This window comes from Dipodomys ordii, unplaced genomic scaffold, assembly GCF_000151885.1.
Source record: "Dipodomys ordii isolate 6190 unplaced genomic scaffold, Dord_2.0 Scaffold25, whole genome shotgun sequence".
NCBI classification, from domain to species: Eukaryota; Metazoa; Chordata; class Mammalia; order Rodentia; family Heteromyidae; genus Dipodomys; species Dipodomys ordii.
In genome coordinates this window covers 22,027,719-22,037,461 of record NW_012267241.1, presented here as the reverse complement: position 1 = coordinate 22,037,461, position 9,743 = coordinate 22,027,719, and positions in this window count along the sequence as shown.

Genomic DNA, 9,743 nt, shown 5'->3' with positions numbered 1-9,743 from the left:
GGGATTTGGGGGGAGGGGAGAGGCTGGGAAGGGATGTGAAAGGTAAACAAAAGGAGGAGGCTGCAATGCTTGGTAAGAAATGTACGCATTATCCTACCCATGTAATTGTAACCCCTCTGTACAGTATCTTCACAAATAAAATAAAATAAAATAAAAACAAAAAAAAAGAAATGCAAATCAAAACAACAATGAGATACCACCTCACCACAGTTAGAATGGCTATAATCAAGAACTCTAATAACAACAGATGCTGAAGGGGATGTGAACAGAAGGGAACCCTACTGCATTGTTGGTGGGAGTGTAAACTTGTTCAACCACTTTAGAAAGTAGTATGGAGGTTCCTCAAAAGACTCCACATAGAACTCCCCTATGACCCAGCAATCCCACTTTTAGGCATTTGCCTAAATGATCACAAACAAGACCATACTAAAGCTACCAACACAACTATGTTTATTGCAGGATTATTTACCATAGCTAAGATATGGAACCAATCCAGATGCCCCTCAGTAGATGAATGGATCAAGGAAATGTGCTACACACACACACACACACACACACACACACACACAAAATGGAATTCTATGCCTCCATCAGAAACAATGACATTGCCCCATTTGTTAGGAAATGGAAAGACTTGGAAAAAATTATATTAAGTGAAGAAATTAATAACCCAATAAAGAAATAAAATTCTTCTCAGAGGAATGGCTAATAGACACAAGAAGAAATGCACAACATCCCTGGCCATAAAGGAAATGTAAATCAAAACAACACTGAGATTCCATTTTACCCCAATAAGAACAGGTGTTGTCAGGGATATGGAGAAAAAGGATCTCTAATACACTGTTAATGGGAATATAAATTAGTGCAATCATGGAAGGCAGCTTAGCAATTACCCAAAAACTAAACATAGAGTTACCTTATGATCCAGCTGTATCACTCTTAGGCATCCAAAAGATTGCAAGTCAGGATACAGTAAAGCTACTTGCACACCCATGTTCATTGCTGCACTATTCACCAAGTTATGGAAACAGCCTAGATTCCCTACCATGGATCTATGAATCAAGAAAATATAATCAAGAAAATATATAGTAGTAATATATTATAATAAAATATGATATTCAATATGAAAATATATTATATACCATATAAACACATGTGCATATATATATTATTCATCTATAGGGAAGAATGCCATTATGTTATTTGCAGGGAATGTGATGGACCAGAAAACATTACTGTAAGTAAAGCAAGGCACAGACAAAACATATGCTTTCTCTCATATGTGGAAGTCAGATCTAAATTATAAATGCATATTTATGCACATAAAGGGCCATATGCATATATATACAAATTGACTAAGATATGGCATATACAAAGGAGGATGCCAATAGTGTAACTCCTTTGAACAATTTGTTTTAACAAAATTAATGTTAGAAGCTGAAACATTTTGTCAGGGAGGAAGTGCCCAAGGGGAGAGAGCAAGCAAATACAATCATAATATTCAAGGCATACATGTGGAAATGGAAGCAGGTAACTTGAGTGGGGTTGGGAGAGATGCAGGGGAGATATTACAAAGGCTGACACTTACAAGATGCAGTGTATTCATTGAATTGGAAGCCCTTTGTACAAGTACTTAAACTGAAAAATAAAAATAGCCAGGTGCTGGTGGCTCATACCTATAATCTTAGCTACTCAAGAGAATGAGAGCCGAACATTGAGGTTTAAAAGCAGCCCAAGCACAAAACTCCATGAGACTCTTATTTCCAATTAAGTAATCACAAGCTGGAAGTGGAGCTGTGGCTTAAATGGTACAGTGTCAGCCTTCAGCAAAGAAGCTCAGGGACAGCACCCAGACCCCTGAGTTCAAGCCCCGGGCAAATAATAAAGACCTTGTTTCTCAAAATAAACAAAATCAGAAATCTAAATAGCAAAAAAAGCAGAGCTAGAGGCCAAGACTCAAGTTATAGAATGCCAGCTGAATAAGTCCAAGTCCCTGAATTCAAACGCAAGAACTAAAAAGGAACAAATGTGACAAAAGTCATCACTAAAATAAAATGGAAAATATTCTCCAGATGACGGCAGGAGGGGAAGTAGGAGACAGTCTGAGTGTGAAAAGACTTAATGCACCATGGAGTCCTGGGAAGAAGGAACAGACAAATAGGAATCAGCAAGGAAGTAAGGACCTTACACCCACAAGGAACTGGATCCTGCCAACAACTGGAATGTACTTAGAAACATGTCCTTCTACAGCCAGGTGAGAGATCACCTTGACTTCAGCCATGTGGGAATCTAAGCACAGAATTCCTTCTCCACATCTAACCCTCAGCACTGTTAGAATCCATGGAAAAGCTCAATTTTGTAAGTTGCCATATTTGTTACACAGCAGCTTCCTTTTCTATGGGCTGTTATTAAACTGACTTCCCAAACACGGTCATTTTGTGGTACCTTTTCTTTTTTTTTTTTTTCAAATATACTTAGTCCTCAAAGAATACAATTTCTGGCAGCATATTGGCATTTTGGGGCCTTGAAGTCAGTACCATTTTATATGGTTTTAGTTCAAAAGACAATAGAATATTTCATGTATAGAGCTTGTTATTCATTAAAAACGTTGAAACCAAAGAGAAAAAATAATTCCTTGAGAGGAATTGCCCTCTGAATTATACCAATCATGGAGAAAATAATTCATGGTATGAAATTTGTCTTGCAGTCAGTATGGGGGAAAGAAAAATCACAATGCCACAAAGCAAGATGACCAGAATTTGGTCATCTTTTGAAAAATAAAGTGTTAAAATTTCCAAAATGTATTAGAGAGGGTTAACAGAAAAGAGCAGCATTCCCTAAGGCTAACTTTTCCTCTTATGATACTTATTGTGGTCACCGTGTTCTCTCAACCAGCCATCTTCTGGACTCAGGTCATCAGCAATTCTTCCTAACACTTCTGGCTTTTATTTTTGGTACTTAATTGGAGATAAGAGTCTCCCAGACTTTCTTTCCGAAGGCTGGCTTCAAACCTAAGCCTCCTGAGCAGCATTTTTTTGTGTGTGTTTACTAACTTTGATGATGCCTCTTTAGGCTTGCTGGATTCCTCAGTCTTGAGTCTCCTTGTTGTTCTTCTCTTACTTTTCAAATTTAAACCTGACAATAGCTGTGCTTTATTGCCAAAAGCAACTTATATCCATAATTCTATTTCCCAACTTTTTGCTGATTTTCTTTTCCTCTAAGGCCATTTCTCAATATACAAACTGAAGTTTCCTCTAACTCGCTTAGTTTGTCCCATGCTTTGGACTAGATGGTATTGCAAGATCTCTTCCAAACATTTGATGAATTAGGCTTTTAATGTACAGCTAGGATGTAAACACACTTTCATTTGATAACATTTAAGGAGATGAGAAATACCCTACACCATCATGAGATCACACCTGCAGATTGCAGAGGTCCTTTTTTTCCCAAATGTTTTCTCATCCAATGGCAGACCATCCCCAAAACAAACTCTAACCAAAAGTTATCACAAGTTTTCTACAAGCACTTTAATTGATCTTATCATGAAATGTAAAGACAAGATATCTATTTACTCCTTTACTTTAGCAGTATCCAATAGGCAAGAGAGAAAGATGAGAATAAGAGAAAGCAAACAAATACAACCAGATTTTAATATGTAAAATTTGGATGACTTGGTCTTTTATATCACTAGGCTATAAGAATTACCATAGAATGCTTGATACTTTGGGAAAATCATCAGGATTTGAAATTAATTTCTTAGCCTGGAACTTTAGTTTGGCGCATGAAGAATTAAGACATAACTAAAATCAAATATCCTTTATTAGCCATAATTTCTCTCAGTAAAAATTACTTTGTACTGTTGCCCACCAGTCTTCATCTCCACTCTGAGGTATTGATTCACAATGTGGTGTCATTACTTTCCTTTATTTTTAAACTGAAAAAAAATGAATGTGTTTAAACCCAATTTCTTTTGCCACACTTGCCTATAGATCAAGTCAAGAATTAAAAATATGGAAGAATCCTTCCCCCATTCAATTTAGTTAAAAATATGTTCCCAGAGAGAGAGTAGATGAAGAAGAAAGGGTTTAAGGATTCAAGCAAATTGACAAAAGACAATTTTACTCTTCCAAGGACACTTTGCTCTATGGGATGTGTACTTTGATGTTTTGGTGTTTTCTACCCAAGTGTTTATTCAATCCTAAAACTCCACCCCTTCCTAGAAATACCCTACATCATCAGGTCACAGATAATTCTGTCTGGTTCCCACTCTCTGGTCACAGAGTAAACCCAGAGATGGAAGAGAAGTGACTATTTATGTAGGATGCCATTCATTTCCAGGCTATGATCATATACCTCATACTACAAGTTAAAGAATAAAGAAAGATAAATGCTAACCAGGTGCTGGTAGCTCACATCTGTTTTCCTGGCCACTCAGGAGGCTGAGATCTGAGGATTGTGTTTCAAAGCCAGCCTAGGCGGAAAAATCTGTGAGACATTTATTACCAGATATCCAGCAAAAAAGCCAGAAGTCGAAATGTGGTTCAAGTGACCAAGCACTAGCCTTGGGCAAAAAACTCAGGGTCAGCACCCAAGCCTTGAGTTCAAGTCCCAGGACTAGCACACAAAAGAAGATAAATACTGCCTTAGCATAATGAAGGGGAATCATCCCTGAGAAATATTAGAAAGAAATCTTTTAAAGATATTAATAATTATTTAAATATGATTAATATTAAAACATTAGTTAAGTAAAGAAGAAAAATTAACTGATAAATATCGAGATCTATTTGAAAACTACAACTTTCATTTGGTTGGCTTGAGTTTTGGTTGACGTTCCTAACTACTATGCTTTATCTTTCAAAACTTACAAGTTTCTTATCTTTTTATCACTGAGGGACAGCCCTCTGTCATAGTTCTATTTTGCAATGAAAACAATTTGATTCCCACCAATATCTACTCTCTCCTTCTTCCATGCTATTTTTATTCAAGTAGCGCCTCTCTCAATTTCAAGAAAAGATGAACAGGAACAGAGTGTAGACCACACTAAATTTTTGTTGTCATCATTAGGATGATTAGCTTTTTCTTTTGTCTTTTCTTGTGAAAATACCGTACAGAGGGGTTACAATTACATGGGCAAGGTAATGAGTACATTTCTTATCAAGCATTGTTGCCTCCTCATCCCTTCCCATCCCCCCCCCATGCCCACACCCCCACTCCCACCCTCCCGGCCAAAGTTGTAAAGTTCGTTTTTCAACATAACATCTTGTACATCACATTGTTGCAATGGGTCCACCTGTATCTCTATTTAAACAATTTGGTTTTTCCCTTCCCCTCCACAAATTATGCAACATCAAATACAGTGAAAACAGGGGTTATACTGTGGGGGAGGGACACACAAAGCAACAAAGAAATATCTTATAAATATGTTAGAAACAATCGTAAGAAAGAAAAAACATTTGAATCCTTATCTTGGGGTTCATTTCACCTAACATCAACTTATCTGACCATTTCTCAGTCTCAGTCATGTACTAGTTATTGCCAATAAGAGAAACCATGGGGCCTATGTTTCTTTGAGCCTGGCTTACTTCACTTAATATAATTTTTCCAAGTCTTTTCATTTCCTAACAAATGGGGCAATGTCATTGTGGTATATATACACAATGGAATTTTGTCTTTTTTTCATGGGTGGTAGGAGTGAGGTTCTTATTGGAATCTGAATTCAGGGCCTCATACTTGCTAGTCCAGCACTCTACCATTTGAACCATGTTCTAATCCTTTTTGCGTTCATTTTTTTGGTTGTTGGTTTGTTTGTTTTTCAGATAGAGTTGTACTTTTTTCCAGGGTGGCCTTAGGTAACAAACTTCCCACCTATGCCTCCTGTGAAGCCAAGATTAGAAGAACAAACTACCAGATTAGAGTTAAAAACAAACCTGGTTTTCTGTCTTGCTAATTTTTTGTCTGGTCTGGTCCCCTCTTGATCTGCTATCCTCTTGATCTCCACCTACTGAATACCTGGGATTATAGGAATAAACCACTGTTCCCAGAGTGGCTTTCTGTTTTGTTTTGTGGGGTATTTTTTGTGTTTTTAATGGCTTATGAGTTCATCAATACTAACTTAAGAGACAAAGGCCCTAAATTACAGGTTTGGAGATTTTTATTACTTCCCCTTCTCTTGGGATCAAAGTTTCTTATTTTACTGTAAGGAAAATAGTTTTCCAGACTGAGTCTCATAGACTGAGATGATCAGATCAAGGTAACTGGCATGTCTATCAGCTCAATTATTTATCATTTCTTTTTGTTGAGGACATTCAAAATCCTCTCATCTAACAATATTAAAATAGGCAGTGAATTGTTGTCATAGTTACCAAACTGCACCACAGATCAGAAGTTCTTCCTCCTCGCCAACTGGCCCCTTGCGATGCATTAACTTACCTCTCTCTCTCCCTCCCACACACCCTTCCCAGTCTCAGTGCTGTTTGTTCGTTCATTCTTTCTTTCTTGTAACTTTTTAGCCACATCTAGAAGTAAAAACGTTTATTTGTCTTTCATGGTGCACATAACAGTTTAAAGAAGTTATCTGATGTTTAGAATAGAAACTAAGGGATACATTCTGTCTCCATGTCTCCTAAAAGGGCCAAAAGAATATACATTACAAACAAGTTTCCTCCTCAAAGGGCAATCTTAAGGCATGAAATCCTTTTTGAGAGGAAAAAAAAAAACCTCTAGCTACAGATAGTGGCAATATGAAAATAAGGGCATCCTGGTCAGATGCTAGTGGCTCACACCTGTAATCCTAGCTACTCAGAAGGCTGAGGATCACAGTTCAAAGTTAGCCCAGGCAGGAAAATCTGTGAGACTCTTATCTCCCAGTAACCATCAAAACACAGAAGTGAAGCTGTGGCTCAAGTAGTAGAGTGCTAGCCTTGAGCACAATAAGCTCAAAGACTAGACCCTGAGTTCAAGTCCCAGTACTGGCATAAATAATCTTTTGTAGATTGGCTTTTTTAATCCATTTTTCCTATCCAAAAGAACCATTACTACTCATTTGTGGACATAAAAACCTAGAATTTTATAGCTGGCTCAGTTTAGTCAAAAGCCTAATTAAAAGTCAAAGTCTTCTCCTTAGTCATTCTCCATCATAACTCTAACCAGAACTACACTGGTTAGCCCTGGCCACACAATGCAGGCTGTGCCAAATTAGGCAGAAAAATAATGAGAGTTGCTTTGTATTCAATGGTTAAGTGGTTTGTATGAATTACAAGTGTAAGTTAATGTCCATAATTAAGCTAAAGGTATGTGTTTGTCTCTATATAGAAAAGAACAGAAACCTGAAAAGGTACTAAATTGTTCAAGTCTAGACCACTAGAAGCCAGGAACTGAACTCAAGTCTCCTGACTCCAAACTCCACCATGTCATCACAGATGCTTCATGAGCATCTGATTCCGTTGCTACTTGGGATCTTCCAGCTGGGCAAGTTCTTAGTTCCAGGAATCCATGTTCCATACGCTGATACAGAATAGAGTCTGGCTTCCCAGACTCTATTCCAGTCCAGGAAGCCAGCAGAATGTGGTAGAAGGTTTGCATGGGAAAGTGGTAGAGAAAAACTCAGGTTTTGGAATCAGTCTGGGTTTGAATCTCCAGTCCCTCAATATGTTATCTTAAGAAGTTCCTCCCAAAGCTTCACCTTTCTGTTTATCTAAAGTGGATTCCATATGTCATAGAGTAAGATATGAATCATACACAGACACCAAGGAATATAGACTCCATTATTAGAATAGAAATCAACTACATGTAGCAAGTGAGCAGTAAATGTTAGCAATCGTTGTTACAAAAAGCCAAAATCATCTTCGCTCTACCTGGTACCCACTCGCCCTCCTTAATTTGGTTTTTGGAGAGAACAGGATCACCCTCCATTACCATTCCCCATGTGAGGTATCCTCCTCCTATACTTCCTATTCAGTGAGAAACTCATCAGAGAGATCGCTCTGCAGCTGGAATTTATCCGCTATAGTCATCTCAAATCTTTGTCGCATAAACACGTGTCACAAAGCTAAGTCATTTTGTAATATATACTGTCAGCTCATCGGGGAATTCAAATGCAAACATTTTTAAACATGTTGGTTAAGGTTCTTCTTGCTATCCTGGATGGAGCAGGTTCTGCCATCGACAGAAGCTCATAACCATGTAAGAAAGTGGCCCTTTTTGGCTATTACAGGGTTCTGTATCATCCACCCCCATAGAGTCTATATATGACATCTCACTTCAGTTCCAAAGCATTTCTGTTTGCTGACATCAGAAAAATAAGCCATTTATAGAAAGAATTCCTTTGAGCCCAGAATACTTGTGGAGAGCTTCCTCCTCTTCAGGTGGTAATTTGGGACTAGTTTTGTTTTTGTTTTTTGAACTTTGTGCTTCATCCTCACCTGAGCATTGGTTAGTCTAGAAATAGGCAGCAAATGTCATTGTATCTTCCCAAATCTCTACTGTAGAAGAATCATCCGAGGTCAATACCAAAAGCTTAAATGACCTCCAAAAAAATCTCAGATTAATCACATGTTGGCATCACTTGGAAAACTTTTAACAAATATGGTCCAAAGCCCACCTAAATTCAGTTGGATGAGGATCTGAGTTGGCAAGTTAAAAGGTCCTTTGAGGAACCAATCTTAACTCAGACTTCGTGTCTTAGTTAATGTTCCTTTTAGGCTTGTCTTGATCTCAGAAATACAGTGTATTCTCTTCCCCTGAGATGTATTGACAACCTTGCCTACCCACCTTAAAAAATAATCCAAAAAGTCCATTCTCAGTAGCTCTCTGTGTACACACTTCCCATGCTTTGATTAAACTGCTATTTCCAGCAGTTTCCTATAAATAAAAAGTACAAAGCCAGAGAAAACCAAAAAGCTAAATGAAAGAAGCTGTCTCCCTATTTTTTTTCCTTTCCAAAAGCAGAAAGTACAAGTTCCTTTCTCTTCCTCTGTATAACTGAATCTTTTCTTCTTCCTGTCTGAATTCTGATTTCTGAATTCCTCTATGGGAAATCTACAGGGTGCCAGTTAGTATTCCAACTGGAAATGAGAGACAATCAAGATTGCTTCCTTCCTCAACTTTTTTTTAATTGTGAATATGCCGTACAGAAGGGTTACAATTACATGGGCAAGGTAATGAGTACATTTCTTATCAAGCATTGTTGCCTCCTCCTTTGTTTCCCCTTCCCATCCCTTCCCATTTCGCCCCGCCCCCAGCTTCCCTTTTCCCCACTCCCCCACCCCTGGCCAAAGTTGTGAAGTTCGTTTTTCGACATAACATCTTGTATATCTCATTGTTGCAATGGGTCCACCTGTATTCCTATTTAAACAATTTGTTTTTTCCCTTCTCCTCCACCCTGACAACAACAACAACAAAAAGTTGAAGCCCAAACTACCAAATGTTAGAAAAAGGAGGCCTAAAACACTTACGTTTTACTGGGTTTTGGATTTTTCTCTCAGAAATGCACCCAGGTTTTCCTAACCATCCACTGAACATCTCAGAAAACATGAATATGTTTCCTTTAAAAACCATGCATAGGGCTGGGAAGGTGGCTCAGTGGTAGAGCGCTTGCCTTGCATGCCTGAGGCCCTGGGTTCGATTACTCAGCACCACATAAGCAAAAAAGAAAAAAGCCGGAAGTGGCGCTGTGGCTCAAGTGGTAGAGCGCTAGCCTTTAGCTGAAGAGCTGAGGGACAGCGCCCAGGCCCAGAGTTCAGGCC